Source organism: Mesocricetus auratus, unplaced genomic scaffold (assembly GCF_017639785.1).
Source record: "Mesocricetus auratus isolate SY011 unplaced genomic scaffold, BCM_Maur_2.0 Super-Scaffold_100008, whole genome shotgun sequence".
Classification (NCBI taxonomy): Eukaryota; Metazoa; Chordata; class Mammalia; order Rodentia; family Cricetidae; genus Mesocricetus; species Mesocricetus auratus.
The window spans coordinates 4290866-4310678 of NW_024429192.1; the positions used below are offsets into that span (position 1 = coordinate 4290866).

General features: G+C 49.6%; 1 long non-coding RNA gene across 1 annotated transcript in view; it reads left to right on the top strand.

Moving 5' to 3' along the window:
• LOC110341596 overlaps nucleotides 1-19813 on the top strand; it is a 166400-nt gene that overhangs the window by 58251 nt on the left and 88336 nt on the right. The window contains exon 3 of the long non-coding RNA XR_005878802.1: nucleotides 10835-10987. This is a non-coding gene — a long non-coding RNA (uncharacterized LOC110341596). The remainder of the gene's footprint in view (nucleotides 1-10834; nucleotides 10988-19813) is intronic.

The window sequence follows — 19813 nt, forward strand, 5'->3', positions numbered from 1 at the left end:
TTCCCTTCCAGCACATAGGCTGGGAACTGAACTCAGATGGTCAGCCTTGATGGCAAGCCTCCTCACCAGCCGAACCATCTTTCCAGCCTGTTCCTAATTATTGAGGCATCTGGCAACAGATCTGACTCATTCTGGATGATTTAGCTGTTTCAGCTTCCCTGTCTGAAGTGCAGCCCCCAGCAACTCTTCCCGGTGACTCCTTATGAGATTATCCGATTTGCCTCATTGTTTAGGCACACTCCCTTGCTCTGATAAACATTGTTTAGGCACACTCTCGTGCTCTGGTAAACAACCCTGCAGACAGAACCTGACCCAGAGACTCCAACTCTTCGCAATTCACCAGCCAGGAGGCATGTGTGCACACAGAGCCTTTAAAAACAAATTATTTATAGTTTCAATCTTTTCTTTATAACGTGCTCCAGTGAGATCATCATCAGGGAGGCAGGTTTCATGTTCCTCCTTGGATGCCAAGGTATTTGCTTCCAAGTGAGAATTTAAAGAAAAGCCCAGTGTTTGACTTCCCCCTTCCTTCTTATCTTCCTGTGGAGTAGATATATTGTGTGAGTGGTCAGTGTCCCTGCCAAAGTCAACTTTTAAAATAGACATAACGTAAGAGCCGCACGCAGCTTGAACTTGGTTCCTGGTGGGGCTGCGTCTCTGAGGGCTTGGCTTTCAGAGGGCTGCTTTGCCAGCCGGGGAGCCTGCAACCCACGCTCCTCAGGAAAGAAAAATGAACACACCACCCCATCCATCAGAGGCATCACTCCATGCAACATGGTGGAGAACTTAGGAACATGTCTCCCTACGGGGGGACACATCAGAACATGGTACCGTGTGACACCGCAGCCACAGTGTGTCTGGTCTCCTTGTGGACACTGACATGGTTCTCGTTAGGCTGGGCTCAGTAAACACAGTAAAATCACCCGCTGATTTCTTCCAAGGGTCTTTAGTCTTCACGGGAGAACTTCATTGTGTGTATGGGAGTCAGAGGGCAACTTCCAGGGATTGGTTCGTTCCTGCTACGGGCTGGGCTCTCATGGCGTTCAAACCCAAATTATCAGGCTTGGTGGCAAGTGCCTCTTTGAGAGGACTTCAGAGGAAACACCCAGGAGTATTAATTTTGTTGCTGAGAGGCTCAGGACTTGTCCAGGCACACACAGCAGGGTCACAGTGGCCCTCAGGGGACATGTTCCGTCATGGACATTGACTTCAGGCTTCTGTCTACTCACTCAGGACTGTTTGTAGAGCAATCTCAAGTGTGCCAAGCACGGAGACAGATGGCAGCCAGACCTCCAGGGTAAGGCGCATGCCGTTTACCATTCTGGGGCTCTCAGAGAAGCTCTACGGTCCAAACATGACAAGAAGGGCACTCGTGATGACACCAGAGTACGTCACAGTGTGTGTGGTTAAAGGCTTAGAAAAGCCTCCTCCTGCTGGGCTCCGGGAGACAGGGTCTCAGTATGCAGAGAAGAGTGGAGAGGAGAGGGGTCAGGCGTGGGTGCTGGGGAGGGGCCGGGTTTTCACCTTCAAGTCGGGTCGATCCTTCTGACGAGGACTCTTATTAAAGCGCCGTAGACTCTCCCAGGATCACAGTGTCGTAGACTCTCCCAGGATCACAGTGCCGTAGACTCTCCCAGGGTCACAGTGCCGTAGACTCTCCCAGGATCACAGTGCCGTAGACTCTCCCAGGGTCACAGTGCCGTAGACTCTCCCAGGGTCACAGTGTCGTAGACTCTCCCAGGGTCACAGTGTCGTAGACTCTCCCAGGGTCACAGAGCTGAGGGACGCTGTCAATGGCCCGTGGCTTCCAATTCTATGTAGACGAAATCTTTAATCAGAGAACCATAGTCTTCTCAGCCAAGAACCTCAGAGAGAGACTGAGAGGGACAGACAGACAGACAGACAGAGACAGACAGACAGACAGAGACAGACAGACATTCAGACAGACAGAGAGAGCTCCCATGTGGAGCCCCAGGGTGGCCCAGTGATAAGGCCACTTGTGCCACACCCCTTGGTGGAATGACAGATACATGGGTTTTGTCAAATTAGGCAAATAGACCCAAGGAGATGGCTCAGTGAGCCATAGCCTCTTTCTGCAGGCAGGAGAGCTTGAGCCTGGATCCTAGAGTCTACATAAAACGCTGCAGTGCTTGCAACCCCAGCACTGGAGGCAGAGAGCTTGCTGGCACGCCAGCCTGCTCCAAACAGTAGCTTCTGGCCCGAGAGTGACAGAGGAAGACACCCATGTCCTGCTCTGGTGTCTGCACACACGTACCCCACCCCCACCCCACCCCACATTTACATAACGTAAGAGGACTTCTGGTGGAAGCAGAGAAGTGGATGGATGCTTCCGGAATCGTCGCTTTATGCCTGACAGGAGAGAGAGAAAGGAAAACGGTCTTCTCCAGAAATCGAGTGTGCATAACGTCAACAGACATCTTGCTTATCACCCAGAGGATGAAGGTATCACAAGGGACAGAAAAAAGGCCAGGAGGAGGCAGATCCTTGCTGGCACTGCGGCACCACCGCCCGTCACCGTCACCTTACCCTCGGGGTCCCGTTTGTTTACTCTCTTGTTATTTCAGCCCGGTAGCAAAAGCATGGGGGCTTCCTGGAGGAGGCGACCCACGGGCTGTCTGAAAATGAGTAGACGTGAGATGGGTGAGAGCAGAAGGTTCTGTCGAGGGCCTGGGAGTCGTCAGAGGTATAGGGCGAGTCCCGGGCAGGGTTGGTGCAGATCACGAAGATCAGAGACGGAGCCGTGGAGGGAGGCAGGGAACACGGTCCCCTCTGACTCTCAAGATGGGCTCATTGTAACTAACCCATGAAGACAGAGGACACCCCGGGGCTGCAGGGTGGAAGGGGTCAGATGGGATGGCGAGGGGCTGAGTGAGGGGCTGAGCCTGGGCCTCCCAGAGGCCATTGTCAATACATGGAACTTACTCACGTACAGAGTATAGCCCAGGGAGGAGGAAAGGGCAGGACTGTACCAACCCTAGGTTCAGACCCAATTGCGGAGAACTGTTTTGTCCGTAAAGTCCTGCTGTCCTAGGGGTGCGGGGAGATGGCGCAGCTAGGAAGGGTGTTCGCTATGCAGCCACCAGGACCTGGATCTTGATCTCCAGAACTCATGGTAAGAAACATCTGCACGTGGTGTTACATGCATGTAATCACAGCACTGGGGGTGGGGGGGCAGATCCCTGGAGCCTCTGGCCAGCCAGCCCCATCATGCTGACCAGTTCCAGGTAAAAGGAGAGAGCTTGTCTTGAAAAACAAGCTGGGCAGTTCTGAAGGGGAACACTCAAAACTGACCTCTAGCCTCTACGTGTGTGTCCACATGCGTGCAAGCACAAACATACACATAAACACACATGTGCAAACACAAACATACACATACACACATGTGCAAACACAAACACAGGTGTGCAAACACAAACATACACATATACACACATGAACAAACACAAACATACACATATACACACATGCAGACACAAACATACACCACATAAACACATGTGCAAACACACATACACACATGTGCAAATACAAGCATACACATAAACACACATTAAAAAACGATTTGAGCTGGGGGTGGTGGTGGTGCACACCTTTAATCCAAGCACTTAGGAGCCACAGGCAGGTGGATCCCTGAGTTCCAGGCCAGCCTGGTCTACAAAGGGAGTTTCAGGGCAGTTAGGGCCACTCAGAGAAACTCTGTGTTGACAAAACAAACAAAGAATGATTTGAAGGTAGAGGAACGATGATGCTTTCCCAAGCTGACTTTTTTCTTCCATCCCAAATTGTTCAGGGTGTCTGAGGAGGGGCACAAGTGGCCTTGGGCCAACACACCAACACAACACACATGTTGACCCCAGCTACCCAGTTCTGGGAAGCCTTGGAGGAAATCCTTTGGCACCAAGCAAGTAAGCAAACACACACCCAAACAAAACAGCATGAGAAGTCCCACACTGAAAAGTTTCCACTTGCAAACATGTTTCTGTCACGGCCAAAGGTTTAGGATTGCAACATTTGGGCGTCTTTGGCCCTAAAGTCGAGGACTCTGCAGTTTTCCCAAAGCACCTAAAATAAAGAATTCTCTTTGGCAAAAACAGTATGTTTGTAAACAGACTGGCTTTAGTTTTGAGAAACTCAATTCCCCCTTAGATGCAGCAGATTTTGAATGATGTCCCCGAGGCAATTTTCCATCTGCCTCGCTCACTCCAGATTGCCGCGCAGGTAAAGCACATCTCTTCCACGCCTGTGTGTGGTTTTCATTAGCTGGGTGTGTGTGTGCGCGCGCAGTGTGGGCTTGTTGGCCTTCTGCCGGCTTCCTTCTGATGGTGGAGAGACAGGTCCACAGATGAGGCCCTGGGTGCTCCCAGACTGGGTTTCTCGAGCCAGGGATCCCGAGGCTGGGAGCATCCAGAGGGGTCAGACCTTCTCCACACATGGCCTGCCTCGCTCGGCAGCAACTCAAGTGTGGATGGTTTGTTTTCTATCGGCTTCTCTAAGTCACTGCACTGCAAAGGCGTTGTCTATTTTCTCCTCATCTCTCCATCAGCCCTGTTTGAAGGGAAAGCCAGAGGAGCCCGGGCTCCCTAAATGACGCTGAGAATAATTCTCCTTTGTAGGTGTCTCAGCCAAGGTCTGTAGGGGATGGGGGTGTTAGGAAACCGGTATTTCTCAACCTCTCCCCAGAGCCTCCTTTCTGTGTTACCTATGTATGTATCATCTAATCTATCTATCTATCATCTGTCTGTCTGTCTATCTGTCTATCTATCATCATCATCATCTATCTGTATCTATCCATCTCTACGAGAGAGCAAGAGACAGACAGCGCGCGCGAGAGAGAGAGAGAGAGAGACAGAGAGAGAGAGACAGAGAGAGAGAGAGAGAGAGAGAGAGAGAGAGAGAGAGAGAGAATTATGAGAAGGCACCTAGGAGAACTGGCCCACTTGGTTAGGCAGGCCGGAAGATGCCATAACATGCAGGTAGAGAAGCAGGGGAGGGGAGTCAGTTGTGTTGCACAATGTGAGTTGACGGTGTAACTGTCAGCCTGAGGCTGTGAGCCTTAGAACCTTAGGGCCGCTGGTGTGAGTTCTGGAGTTGGAAGTCTACAGAAACTGACCCGGGCAGAAGACAGCCTGGACCGCATTTTCCCCACCTTTGGGAGCCATTTGGGACCCCGGTGACTGGATGGGGTCTGTCCACATGGAGGTCAAACCCTCCGAACTCAGTCTGCAGATGCAGAGAGATCTTCTGGACATCTCTCACGGACACTGCTGGCAGCTCAGTGATTCCTATGTCAGGTCACCTGGATATTCCTTCAGCACAGGCCCAGAGCCTGCCCACAAAGCCAGGACGGGGCTATAGACCAGTGGTAGAGCTCTTGCCTAGTAGGTCTGAGGACCCAGGCTCAACTCACAGCATTGCTGGAAAATGAAGATGAATTCAGCCCTTACCATTGTCAGATTCCCTAAACTGATACTTGAGGCCTTCATAATCCTATTCCCAGTTTAAAATACCCTGTCTGAAAGCCTAAGATAGTAAGTGTAATTGTTGATTATCAATAGGAGGATATATATATGGCATACTATATGCATATATGCATTAGAATGTATACTGTATGATATGTGTATATATACTGTATACATAGTAGGTGTATTTAAAACTCAACCGATTGCCGGGTGGTGGTGCACACCTTTAATCCCAGCACTCCCAAGGCAGAGGCAGGCAGATCTCTGTGAGTTCGAGACCAGCCTGGTCTACAAAGTGAGTTCCAGGACAGCCTCCAAAACAATACAGAGAAACTCTGTCTCGAAAAAACAAACAAACAAACAAACAAACAAAAACAACACTCAACCGATTGACCCATCCTGGGTACTTTGTATGAATGGAATACTCCATAATCTAGTTGTATCCTTCTTCCTTCCCTTAGCATGGCTCAGCCACCTGTCAGTCACAACCAAGCAAGTTTCCCTCCACCTCCCTTGGTCATCTGCACTCAGCAGATCTTGGAGGAAGTGAGTCTCACAGAAACGGGTTTCTAACTCCCACCGGTCAGAGGGCCCAGAGGTCTCCTGGGGTAACACTGGGAGCAGATAGTATCTTAAAGACTCAGGCAGGAAAAGAGTGGTTAGTCAGGACACATTTTAGTATATCGCTGCACTAAATTTGCTATAAGCACACAGACTTCAATGGTTTGTATATGGATGTTTTAACTAATGTCTTCATTTACTAATGCTATCATTTGCGCTGCCTTGCTGGGTATATCATTTTCATTCTTTATCATGCTGTATTTAAGGCCGTGTTCTGAAAGTGAGGGAATTTCTTCTGGAACTAGAACCTTGCCTCTCTTAGGTTTTCGGATTGAGCAGTTCCCAGACGGAGTTACTGTGGCAGCAATTCTACATTGCCACTAGGTGGCGCTCATGCGCTATACTGCAAGTGGCTCCGACGCTGCAAAAGTGTTTGGCAAACCCAATTGCTGACTTCCTTGGGTGTAAACTCAGAGACTGGTCCCTGTGAGCTGCACGTGTCTCTTGGGTTATAGATTGTTTCAGCCCCCTTCTCTTTCTTTAACTACCTTAAAATTTTTTCTTTTGACTACAGTCTCTAGGCTAAGCAAAAGCTATAGGGTTAGCTCAAGTGCAGAGACTACCTCTTCATCGACCGCTCCAAGGCCTTGGGTTAAGTCACTTAGCTTCAGTTTTCACGGCCATAAAATAAGATGGATAGTGCGCTGCAGTCTAGTAGGGTGGCCTAGGGACAGAGCAGCTCTGCGTGAAAACGCAAAGTGTGTGTGTTTGCATTTGCTGTTTTGTTATTTCTTACGGCCTCTCCTACACGCGGGTTCAAGGGGCCGCACTGCCGGAGCTGCCCAAGGTTCTTGGTGTGAAGACTTCTGAGCTCTCCATACAGAGTTTCCACCTCTGCCCTTTTGGTGTGCACTCAGGGACCGGATGTTCCGCTGGGGTGGGGTGGGGGGCGGGGACAGAAGCTACCAGTTGACTGCTGATCCGGAGACTTCCCAGTCTCTGCTCTTCCTAGGTTACCTTTCTGGTATTTAGCCACACACAAACAAGAGCTGCCACACCCTCCACCCGGACAGTGGCGCTGCCCAACCGTGAGGCTTTGATGAACAGTGGTTTGCAGATGACTGTTTCCTCAGTGGCTATGGTTAGGTGTTCCGTGTTTTCCAGGGCCCACCAGCATATGCTGGGAGTCTTTTTTTTTAATGCTGTATAGTTCTTTGGCGCAACTTTCCAATTTCCATGATCTTCCACAGACCACCCACTTACCGTGTTTGTGTCTCTCATGCCTGCTGATTTTAGAAAGAAAGGAAGCACTGTCTCTGCTCGTGTTTGTTTGAACATGTGTGTGTAGGAAATCGCCTACAGAATTCTAGAGTTTGTTTGAACATGCGTGTGTAGAAAATCACATGCAGTACTCTAGAGTTTGTTTGAACATACGTGTATAGGAAATCGCCTGCAGTACTCTAGAGTTTGTTTGAGCATGTGTATGTAGGAAATGTCTGCAGTACTCCAGAGTAGCACCAGGCGGGCCGTTCTCTCCTCTCCCTCACTGCTGCATGGGAATCACATTTCTTGGCTGTGGCAATCCTAATGTAGTCCCCTCAACCCCACAGTTCTTGTTTTGGTTTCAATGGGACTCTTTCCCGATCACGAGGGCTGCTGGGTCAGAAGGGCCAGACTGTTAGAGCCGCTTGCCTGGGCCTTTGGTAGAACCTTCCTAACCTTTTGTCTTCCGTCCAAACTGGCGTCCTCTGTATTGATGGTTATAGGCTTTGAAAAGTCTTCCCTCCTAGGAAGTAATATCTCTCAGACCCCAAAGGAATTGACTAGGTGTGGGGCATTCTCTGTTTAGGAGGGGCTAGAGACAGGAATTAGTTCTTTTCCCTGGCTAGGTTGCCCTGGAATGCCCCAGATCTAGACCTTTACAAGTGACAGGCAGGGCTCGAATCCCCCGTGACATGACTGCCCACTCTTTAATTGCACGCGGGTAACTTCTGAGGCCCCAAGCATCTTTCCACTTCTTGCTCCTCAAGACTGACTCACATGATGCTTTCACCAGCCTGACGTCCTTCAGTGGTCCAGCTGGGCCTTGTCTCCTCAGACTGTGTTATGACAGAGAGGGGCCAACGCTGTAAGGGAATACCATTGTCTCTTCTGGGCAAACATGGCCATCCCCTGAGCCTTGAGTTTTGGCAGAGATGAAAAGAACTCACTTTGCAGATCAAAGGCTGCGCGCCAGGTACCTGAGCCTGTGATTTAGTGATGATTCAGCACCTGGCAGGAGGCCTCCCAGCAGCTGGGAGGACAGCATATGACAACCCCCCCCCGCAGCACCCATTTGCACTCCACAGGGAGTGCGTTGCTTAATCAAGAAGTGATTCCATAGGGACTGCATGTCTGCAGCCTCGATGCTAGGAATTATTCCAAGCTTTACAGGTCCCAAGTCACTGCCCTCGCCCCTGCCCCAGGATGGGGGATCGTTATGGGCTAGCACCTCGCTGATGGGTCTTAGTGGGCACATCAGAGTCCCCAGCGTGGGTGTTTGCCACTATCAAATACGTGTATTGCTTCCAAACATTAGACAACTGGAAATAGGTGCTGGCATTTAACTGGTGGACCCAGCAGGCGCCAGACCTGGTCTTGGATGTGAGTGTTGGCTAAGGAGGCAATGGTAAGTGTGTGTGAGGACAATATGTCAGGTTTCTGGAGTCAGTGCCAAGCGTTTTGAGTCTGAGCATTTATTTAGGTCTAGAAATTGGCCTAAGGACCCTCAAAATGTGACTCTTATTTATAGATAGAGTCTTTTAAAAAAGATAATTACCACTCAGGTAGACCCTTATCTGACACGACCATTGTCTTTAGAAGAGACGACAGCATAGGCACACAGAGATAGGCATGTCACAGGGAAACGCTGCCACCTGGAAGCCAAGGAGATCATAGTAAGTCTTAAGGGGAGCCAGCCCTGCTGATGTCCCGCCAGATGGCTAACTTTGTGCCCATTTAATTGTATTAGTGCATGGCCACGTATCTTGTAAAACCCTCCTACCTGCCTCAGTAGGAGGGTAGCAGAGGATAGCCCACACCGATTCCCACAGGCACCACGAGTCCACCGAGGCTGAGACAGATGAAATGGAGACCTGGTGAATCCAATCCATCCCGTGTGTCTGTGATGGGGACATCCTCCTTCGTCTGCTCCCCTGGGACATCGGCTCTTGGTGCTCTGGGTTGTGTGGCAGAAGTCGCCTCCAGCCCCACCCCACGCGGTCCTCAGCCCCTCAGCCTCAGTCTGAGTTAGGCTACCAGCTTTTCTGGGTTTCAGCTCCGGCGGCGGCTGGCTTGTGCAGCCCCTCAGCCACATGTCACGACGCCCAGTCTTCATGGCTGACCTCCTTGGGCACACACCTCTCTGTGTAGACTCTGCCCATCAGAGAACCCTGGCCAATGCACTTGACCTCAGGGTTTGCAGCCCCCAGGACCACGAGACGGTTAAATGGCTTCGCTTACGCTATTTGATCATGACCACGCGTCGGTGCGTGAGCCCAGATGATGCTACCCTGCCAACATTCTTTTTCTGGTGTGTCTTAGTCTGTTTTGTGCTCCTACCCCAGAATACCCGAGACTGTGTGGTTTGTAAAGAACAGAGATAGTTCCGTATCCCCAGAGGCTGGGGTGTCTAAGACCAGGATCTTACATCTGATGGGGGGTGGGCGGTGTTTTTACTTGCGTCATCTCATGGGAAAAGATCAGAGAGGAAGAGAGTGAGCTTGAGTGAGAAGAGATGGCTCAACCCTCTTTCGTCACGAGCCTGCTTCCTTCAGGAAGGTCCCACTCCTGCGAGGATGTCATTATGACACCCATGAAGGCAGAGGCCCAGGACAAACACCTTCAGTCGGTCAGCTTCCTGATGCTGCTGTCTGAAGGATTAGGTCTCTAGAACAGGAACTCTAGGGGATGCTTTCAAACCACAGCAGTGGGCCCCTTCCTGCTTAGGATGAAAGAGTCTTCCCCACGGTGGCCGGGGGACCTCTGGGTCAGGCACGCAGCGCTGGATCAATGGCTGATGGCCTCAGCCTTCCTTTTCTTCTCTCCCAGATATGAGTTGCCCGCAGTAAGTCCCAGGCAGTTCCAATAGCGTTGTCGTTCTTTTCTACAGGTTTTCATCAAACAGCTGTGTAGTTTTGTCTCTGATGGACCACCGTAGCTTGTTCTGGGGAGAGGGCTTTGTGACGGGGTCCTCTCAGTGGCGATTTAAATCTCAAATCCTACTCCTGTTCCCAGAATGTAGACTCTGGTGGCTTAGATCTCTGGGTGTTTTCAGGGTACACGTCTGTGGTCCAGGAAAGAATTCAGCAGGAAGGGACAGAGAAGTTGCCGGAAGGTGCTTTTGCCATACTGTGGGAAGCTCATGTAACCTTCAGTGTCTCCCTGAGCTGGGGCTTGAGGCTCAGGCTGTCACGTACCTGACCTACCAACCAGCCTGTGTCACGGAGAGTTGTGATCTCAGGCAAAGTGGATCCTGCAGGCAGCCTTACTTTAGGAGAGCCATCCCCAGACATCAGTATCCCAGCATCCTTCAGTCCTAAAGCAGGGTCTGGGGAACGCAGGAGGTAGCCACGATTGTAACCCAAAGGTTTACTGGGAGAACTTTGAACCTCATATGGGCCAAGATCAGCTAATGCCCCCACTGGCCCAGGGTGGACAGACAACACCGTGTCACACAGCAGGGATTGCGCTCAGGCACTTCTGTCACCTGGAGGCCCATTTTCCTTCCCTGAATGAAGTCTTTTCTATCCTAGGAGCTTAGAGCGCGCGTCACCATCTCTCCCTCTCGGACTCCAGTCCTCAGGTTTGAATCAGAACCTCCGCCCGCCTGCCGTTGGACTGTCATTGAGCCAGAAAGTGACACTGAGACAACCGAGCTGTCATTTGTGCTTCGGGAGCTGGTGAAGGTGAGTGAGGGGACACACAGACACAGACACAACCGGCTCACACAGGTTTGAACTGTACTCCCCCAACCCCGGCCTCAACCACAACAGAAGCTCGGCTCTGAAAGGCCAGGCCCTCCAAGTGCTATTTGTTTTCATTGAAACTTCATCTCTCGCACTTAACAGCCGTCTAACCAGCAGCGGAATCAATTACCACGTGTCAGCTTGAAATCTGACACAAGAAATGAAGGAAGGACACACAACCTCCCTGGGGGCCGGGCGGCAGAGAGGAGAGGGGGCAGATGGGGGAGGGAGGGGAGGAGAGAGAGAGAGAGAGAGAGAGAGAGAGAGAGAGAGAGAGAGAGAGAGAGAGAGAGAGAGAGAGAGAGAGAGAGAGAGAGAGGGAGACTCAGATGGGAAGCTGTGAACAAGCCAATCAAGGGCTAATCTCCCTCCTTCCTCTCTCCATCCTGAGCCCCATGGCTCTGCATCTCTGGGCCACGGGCTTCTGCTTCCACAGAGTGACCAGCAAGCCTGGGGAGTTACTGGGGCACCGTATGCTAGTTGCTCCATCTAGGAATTGAGGACCTGGAGGTCCTTGACATTCATGGTCTAGGAAGCTTTGTGTGGACAGGTCTTTCAGGCCATCTGGGCTGACAGAACCAAGCTGAATTGCTTCATCCTCAAGGTGCCATGAAGCGTGGTGGTGTCAGCCTCCATTCGTGCGAGTGTCAGAGCGAGGACTCCATGCCTCATGTAAGCAGGTCCCACAGCCTCTGTGGGAGAATCCTGCCAGAAAGATCTTAGTCGGGTCCCGTTTCCCCGTTTTTGTAAAGGTTTTAAGTTGACTGGGGAGAGAGCTCGGTTTGAGAAATGCTTGCTTAGGAAGGGTGAATACCTGAGTTCAAATTCCCAAAACTCACATTAAAATCTCAGGCCTGGCGCTTGGAACCCCTTCTAATCTCAGGGCTCTGGAGATGGAGGTTGGTGGGTCCCTGGGATTCTCTGGTCAGCCAGCCTAGCTTTATCAGCACGCTCCAGGTTCAATGAGAGACCCTGCCTCAGAAAACAAGGTGGAGAAGGATTGAACCAACACACACACAATACCAAGTAACTCAGAACAGTCGCTAACCTGATCTCAATGATGCATTTTACCTGATTCATTTTTCTTGCGAAACCTCCCATGGGTTCATTTCCTGCAGGGATGTGTCCTCCCCTCTGAGTGTGACATCTGGAGCCCTCAATAGCCTGATTCCCAAGCTTCCGTAACCGTAGACCCGGCCCCTTCCAGTCCCCAGGCTGCCTGAGAGCGAGTCACTGGATTTCATGTGCATGTGTGCTGTTCCGGGCAGGGTCTCACACCTTGTGTTGAAATCTTTTTGTTCCTCACCTAGACTCTCCAGGCCCCACTGGGAGTCACCGATGTGGACTGTCCATGCTCCATTCACCAGACTTGCCGGTTTGTGACAGTCAGCACAGCTTTGGGGACACTTAGGCATCTCTCTGCTTCAAACTGTTTTTAGGGACGTGCTGACGTGTGCATTTCTCAGTGCTTTTGTTCAGTGGCCTCGTGTTTAGCCCACTGTCGCCAGGAGAAGGTGAAGTCTCCGCTTACATTATTTCAGGAGTGGGCTCTTTTTCTTGGATTGTGGCATCGTCTTCCTTGCCTAGTGCTGCTTTTAAAATTCCGGATGAACATTTTGAACGCACCATCTTTTTCAAAAAACCACGAGTGCCAGCATTATCTGCTTTGGAAACACACACCATCACACCACCTTGCCTGACATGTTTCTGAAATGTTCATTTCACAACAGTGACCACAAGGACTTAGGTTGTGTGCCTCTGCTGCAACAGGGGTGCAGACAAAGCTGGAATCAACTGGTTTTTCAAGATTTGTTCAGGCACCCCCCCACTCCCTCCCCTCCCAAGGAATTCACCTTGTTTTTCTTTTACAGTGACCTCTGAGGCTCAGGGAATAGATTGTTGGAAATGAATGGCCTAAAACGTATCTAGCTACATAATAAATGGATGTTGGGGAAGATGCATGTGTGCACGCGTGCTCGCACACACACACACACACACACACACACGAATGAGAACATATGGACAGCAGATGATTTTCAAATGTAACTTACATACTCATCAGATCTTTTGTAGCAAAATCCCCCACTAGGCTCATTGTCTTGCAGTTTGAAATGCAAGAAGCTGGATGCTGGGTTTGCATCTCGGGATCCTGAAATCTAACTCGAATCCCTTTGAAGTCTTCTGTTTTGATTGATGAATCATCTCAACGTTCTGATAAATTCAAAGGGCCCCAATAAAAGACAAAAATCAAATGACTTACCGATCAACGGTGCCAGACAAGACTGTGAACCAGGAGAAAACGTGACACGGGCAGCCATAAACTGACTTAAAAACCTGTATCAATCACTACGAGTTTCAAAAGAGCTTGCAGACGTTTAAAGCGAAACAGTAGAGGTATTTTTGGGAACCATTGGGAAAACATTAAAATGCTATTGGTATGAGAAATAAATTCCAGTGTGTACCTTTCTGAAGTCAAGGTTTTATGACACAATCTGGCTCCTCAGGGAAGGGGCACCTGCTGGTTTTGCGCAGAGATCCCTGGGCTCTGGTTTCCAAAGTTATGCTGGCCCCTGATAGAGCCAGATCCCCCTCCCAGGACATTTGGGAAGGGTCTCAGCCATGGACTGAGATGCTATGGTTTTGGAAAGGATGGCTGAGGTGAGAGCCGGCCTCCATTACCGTCTCAGCACCTCATGTGACCGAGGCCGCAGGGTCAGAGAGCACAAGACTGAGATGTCATCATCTCCAGGCAGGGGGCATCAAATAATTTCACGGCGGAAGCTCACTAGCTGCTTAGTTGCACACTTTACCTCCTTCGACTAAACGCCCACAGAAGGACCTTAGGGAAGGGAGGATTTCTTCCTGGATTGGAAGAAAATGACCCATCTTGTTAGAGAAAGCAGAGCGGAATTCGTGGCAGCAGCAGGGCGTGGCTGCCTCTCCTTACCTCTGTGTGGGTCATGAGGCAGAAGGGGGATGGGAAGGAGCCCAGGGAGGGCTAGAACTCATAGGACCCGCTCCCAGTGACCCATTTCACCCGACAAGGCCTTACCCCAAATGCCCCACCTCTCCCTACACAGTCTACGGCTTGAGTGTTCAAACACTCGTGTCTACAGGGGGCACACTTTACACTTAAATCCTAATACCAGTCTTTTTGTCCCCCCTGGGGTCTGGGAGTATGCAATGGTTATTTAGAGGCAGCCCGGCAGGTTAGTTGATAGAAATAGTAAGACTATCTAGGGTGAGCACTAAAGAAATTTTGACAAGGAAAATCAGTATTTCAAGGGATGAAGTTTGTTGCTGGAGTTTCTTGTCCCACCTCGTTCTGCCGCCCTTCATCCCCAAATAAACACGCGGGTGCTATATTAGTTATTAAACTGTTGGCCAAAGGCTAGGGCTTCTTACTGGCTAGCTCTCTCTTAATCGTCAACCCATAACTACTAATCTATGTATTTCTACATTGCCTTATCTTACCAGAGAATGCCTGGTGCATCCTATCTTCCAGGTCTCTACATGATGTCTCTTCCTGGCAGCCTCCCTTTCCTCCCTCTCTACCCAGCATTCTCCTTGTCTGGTAGACCCGCCTATACTTCCTGCTTGGCTGTTGGACAATCAGTGTTTTATTCATCATCCAATAAGAGAAACATATACACAGAAGGACATCCCCCGTCAGAAATTTTATTTCATGTCATTTCTCGTGTGTGTGTGTGTGTGTGTTTGTGTGTGTGTGTATACTTGTTCATGCGTTTGTATGTGTGTGCCTGTGGCTGTACACATGTGTCTATAGGGCAGAGGACAGCCTAGGGCGCTGCTCCTCAGGTGCCTCCCACTTTTTGTTTGAGAGGAAGACTCTCACATTGTCTAGATGAGCTGATCAACAGGCTCCCGGGGCTCCACCTGCTTCCACCCCCCTTCTCTTCACCACAACGAGACTATAAGTGTGGACTTCCTGTGAGGATTATGTAGATGACCCAGGCATCCCCAGCTTGTGAGCACTTCAGCGAAACTCTTAGAGTTTAACTTATGTGTGAGGATGTGTGTCTGCATGTGCCTGCAGGTGTTCTTGGAGGCCAGATGGCTAGACACCTACAGCTGGAGTTATGTACAGATGGGTGAGCCACTTGGTGTGGGTGCTGGGACCTGAACTCAGGTCCTCTGGAAGAGCAGCAAGTGCTCTTAACCACTGAGACGTCTCTCCAGCCCCCAGGTCTGTGCTGTGAGTACGTGAGATTTGGGTGTGGTCAGTGCTGCGGGCACGTGAGATCTCTCCCTACACCCAGGTATGTGATTATATATACAAAAGGCAAGTCTAGCCATATATATATATAATGTATATATGTATGTATGTGTATGATAGATATTGAGGAAATGGATTCCTCTAGCGCAGAGAAAGATCTGTAAGCTGGAAATCTGGAAAAACTGGTGGTGTAGTTAAGTCCAAGCTCAAAGGCCCGAGAGTCCAGAGGGGGAATGGGTTAACTCAGTTAACAGTTGAAACAGTTGAGGTGAATTTTCCTACTCAAGCAGATGGGTAGGTAGCAAGAAGGAAGAATTCTACCTTTTGACTCATTCATGTCCTAAAGAGATTAGAGTATGCCCACATGCACTGACCCCACAGTCTACTGATATAGACACACATGAGATTTTGTTTAATGAGTGTGACTCACAGACACATTAGACACTCATCATACCACAGCACAGAAGCCATTGATGTAGGGTCTACAGATGAACAGCGTTGGGTAAGAACAATTTCCTTAGGAAAGAGTCTCGATCTGAGACTCAGTCTCATACCATCCACAAGAGGACATGTGGGATAGCCATCACAGTTCATCTATAACTCCTGTGCCAGCCCAAAAGAAAAGGCACCAGGAGTTATTTAAGTGAAACACTTCAGCCTGTCCCCTCAGTGTCCTGGGGTCAGTGACTTGCCATCCCTCATCTATAGAGCCTCACTGTGCAGCTTACCCAACTGGTCTTGAACTTCATTTCATCTTCCTCTCTTCTGAGACTGTGGGTGAGTCTTGAGTTCATTGAGGAAACTTGTCAGGGCCCATAGAGATGACTCCACTTCATCTTGACTTAAGGTCAGAGAGTTCAAACCTACTATTGCTCTCTCCAAGTTAAACAACAGGATAGTTGGCCTAAGAAGTTACAAATGGAGGTCTTACTTTAACAACAGGATATTAGCCTAAGGTGTGGCTACTGTCTATGTTGCCTTGACAATAGGATACTTGGTTTGAGGTGTGGTTACTTGAGCTTTTGGGTATTGAGAAGGTAATTATGCTTGCTCTTTTGCTCTTTGTATCTTGGTGAGGAAGTCTCTTTGCCTTCCCCCACTTTTGATTGGGGTATATAAAGACTCTGTATAATAAACTCAGGGATTTTTTCCCCCAGTGTTCACTGGAGTGCCCTCCTAATTCTATCCTATGTCTTTGTCCTATGCCTTTGTCTTTATTATCCATAATTTTATGACCTGTAATTTCTTAATCCACACTCCCCCTCTCAGGCACAAACATGGGCACCACAGATGTCTCTCAATGTAGGGCTACAACAGTAACCCTTCCTTGGTCCCTGGTTTATACACCAGTTTCTCCGAAGGGACTGTAGCCTTGAGTCTTGAATCCTTATGTCCCCATTGACTCTTGGATCCTGCCACTGGCTGGATTCCAGGATCAGTCCCAAGTCAGGAGATGTGGGTTTCTTTCCGCTTTCCACACAGTTCTCAGCACTCAGTATGTGGCCACAATTCTTGCACCCTCTACACAGGTGAGCTGGTCATTCAACTTTAAATGTGTTACTCAGAGTAAAATAATCTGAGTTTCCCAACAAGTACAAGAAGAATGTTTTCCTTGTGCATTTAGAGGTGAAGTCTAGTCTCTCTGGGTGACCTAGCTTTGGGGGGGTCTTACTATGTGATTTTATAATTGTGGTGGTATTGACTCTAGGCATTTTGTGCCCAAAAGCCTTCCACTGTGTTTGTAGATGTAAAGTCTCTTGCCAGGAGTTCCCGCCAATAACTTTTCTGAGTATATATATTTTTTCTTCCTCCAAGGGATATTTTGCATAAGTGATGGAAAAGGAGACAGCCAATTTCAAATTCTCATGCATTTGTCAGTCTTAACAAGTGGCATAGCTGCTCTCCTCATTCACACCTCATGGATAGAGAAGGCAGCGATGTCAATGCCTGAGCTTCCCGAGAAGAGAAAGTGGGGGAAGAGGGACTCTTCAGGTTGATGCAGAAATGAAAGGGAATGGTGACGGAACATTCTGGAAATAGTCTAGGGGACAGTGAATTCTTATTATTCTCTTCTCACTGGAGTTGTCCCCATCATTCCTTGGAAGAAAACCCAGGCTAAGCCAGACCAAATCCCAGCTACAGCTTGGAGCTAGGAGCTGGGTTTGAAGACACACCCCAGTCGTGGATCCGTTGGCCTTAGCTGCTAAGAGAGGGAAAGACCGTTTTCTCTAAGAGCGTAGTTTCCAGTAAGTTGACCACACTCCACTGGAAGACAGAATATCTAGAAATATTTGCGCAGTATAGCTGCTTGATCTTTCCAGGTTTAAAAAGAAACAAGGTCGGGTGGGCAGGAGAGTGTCGATCAATCTGGGAACAGCTGGGGGAGGAGAGGAGAATATGATCAAAACACGCTAGGCATAATCAGAGAACTAATACTGAAGAAAACGATGAAGTTGGTAGGCAGGGGGCATGGTAGGGATAAGGGAGCAGGGACAGTGGGTGCGGTAGGGATGAGGGTGCAGGGACAGTAAACTAAGGGATGATGAAGTTGGTAGGCAGGGGCGCGGTAGGCATGAGGGAGCAGGGACAGTGGGCGCGGTAGGCATGAGGGAGCAGGGACAGTGGGCGCGGTAGGGATGAGGGAGCAGGGACAGTGGGCGCGGTAGGCATGAGGGTGCAGGGACAGTAAACTAAGGGATGATGAATTTGGTAGGCAGGGGCGCGGTAGGCATGAGGGAGCAGGGACAGTGGGCGCGGTAGGCATGAGGGAGCAGGGGCAGTAAACCATGCGATGTCACTTTGCAACCCATCTCACTCTAGTTCCCATAACTCCTTTTGTCTTGTGCCCGAAGTCCAGAACCCAGGGCTCAGAGATTTAGTCGGGTGGGTATCCCGAGACCATCCCTCTCACGAGCAAGCGTCCTCTGTGGACTCCATGGCGGGGTTTACGGTGCCTTAGGGAAGAAGATGAACTAGGGTGTCTGATGAGTGATTCAAAGACGGTTGGGTTATTAACACCGCCTACAACTTTAGCCATTTTTTTTTCTTTTTGGTGTGGGATGGGAGACCACAATGATGATTGTCTTTTAAGTTTTTTTTGTGTGTACATATTTATTTATGGATGGCCACGTGTGTGAGTGCAGGTGTGAGCATGCCCCGTTGTGAACCTGCAGTTCAGAAGACAACCCTGGGTATCAGTTCTTACCTTCTACCTTCTTTGAGGCAGGGTCTCTTTTTTTGTACCAGGCTAGGTGTCCATGAGCTTCCAGGCTGTTTTAGTGACTGGTGTATCGTTCTGAAGAGACCCCCTGGCTAAGGCAACTCTTACGAAGAAAGCATTTAACCGGGGACTCCCTCACAGTTTCAGAAGTTTAGTTCATTGTCATCACGTCCTGGAGTGTGGCAGCATATATGACGCTGGAGCGGTTACTGAGAGCTTCACCCTGACCCACAGGCCAGGAGAAAGACACTGGGTTTGTCGTGGGCTTTTGAAACCCGGAAGCCCATCCCCGGTGACACACTTCCGACATGGCCACACCGCCTATCCTTCTCAAGTAGGGCCACTTCCTGATGGCTGAGCATAGGAGGCTATGGGGGCATTCTTACCCAGACCACCACACAGTGATTCCGCTCTCCACCCCCATCCCTGACCCTTTCTCCAAACTCAGCTTAGGAGTGCTAGCACTACAGATGTGTGCTGCCATATCGCCCTTGTATGTAGCTTCTGGGGATCTGAACTCAGGACCTCATGTTTGCATGACCAGCGCTTCACCTACAGAACCACCTCCCCAGCCCAAGGCCTTCCCATCTTTATTGCAATGGGCTGGTGCCAGGACGTGGTAGGAGGAGTTTACATTGAGAACTGGATGGGTACATGGGACTGGATAAGACTTGACGATTTGTTACTTGTAATCCCACAGGCTGCTCCAAAAGCAGGCTCTTTCCCAGCGCCTTCCTGCCTAATGAAAACCGTGTGGCATCTGAAATTGCATTTATCTTTCCAACTTCCTTCCTAAGCCTTGCTTCACATAGTCTGGTACTTCATTAGTAATGATTTTACTGACAGTTCCCTCAAACAGACTCTCAGCCCAGGTGGAGGAAGATGGATTTTTAAGTAATCTTTTTTGGCATAAACATACATCATCCAGAGACTAACTATTGCTTTTATTTTTTCATTTGTTTTCTTTGGTGGCATCTGACAGTAGGTTGTCAGGACAAATTAAAGTGGTGACCGAGCAATAATTGCTTAGCGATAGAAGACGATGGGTAAGAATGACTTTTTGAGTCAGTGATGTTCTAGTCTCGGGTCTGAATATTTACGCGAGCATCTACGAATGTAGGCAGCGGGGGCCGGGGACGTGTTTATGGAGTGGTTCATCCTTTGCAAGTGGGGATTTGTATGGAATAATTCGGATTTGCTGACTTCATAGCTCAGGCTTCCTGGAGAGCTGCCAGTCCCCCCTGCTTTCTCTCTGTGCAGGAGTGCTGTAGCTGTTAATGCTAACCTTGTCTGCCTGCCACTTTACCCC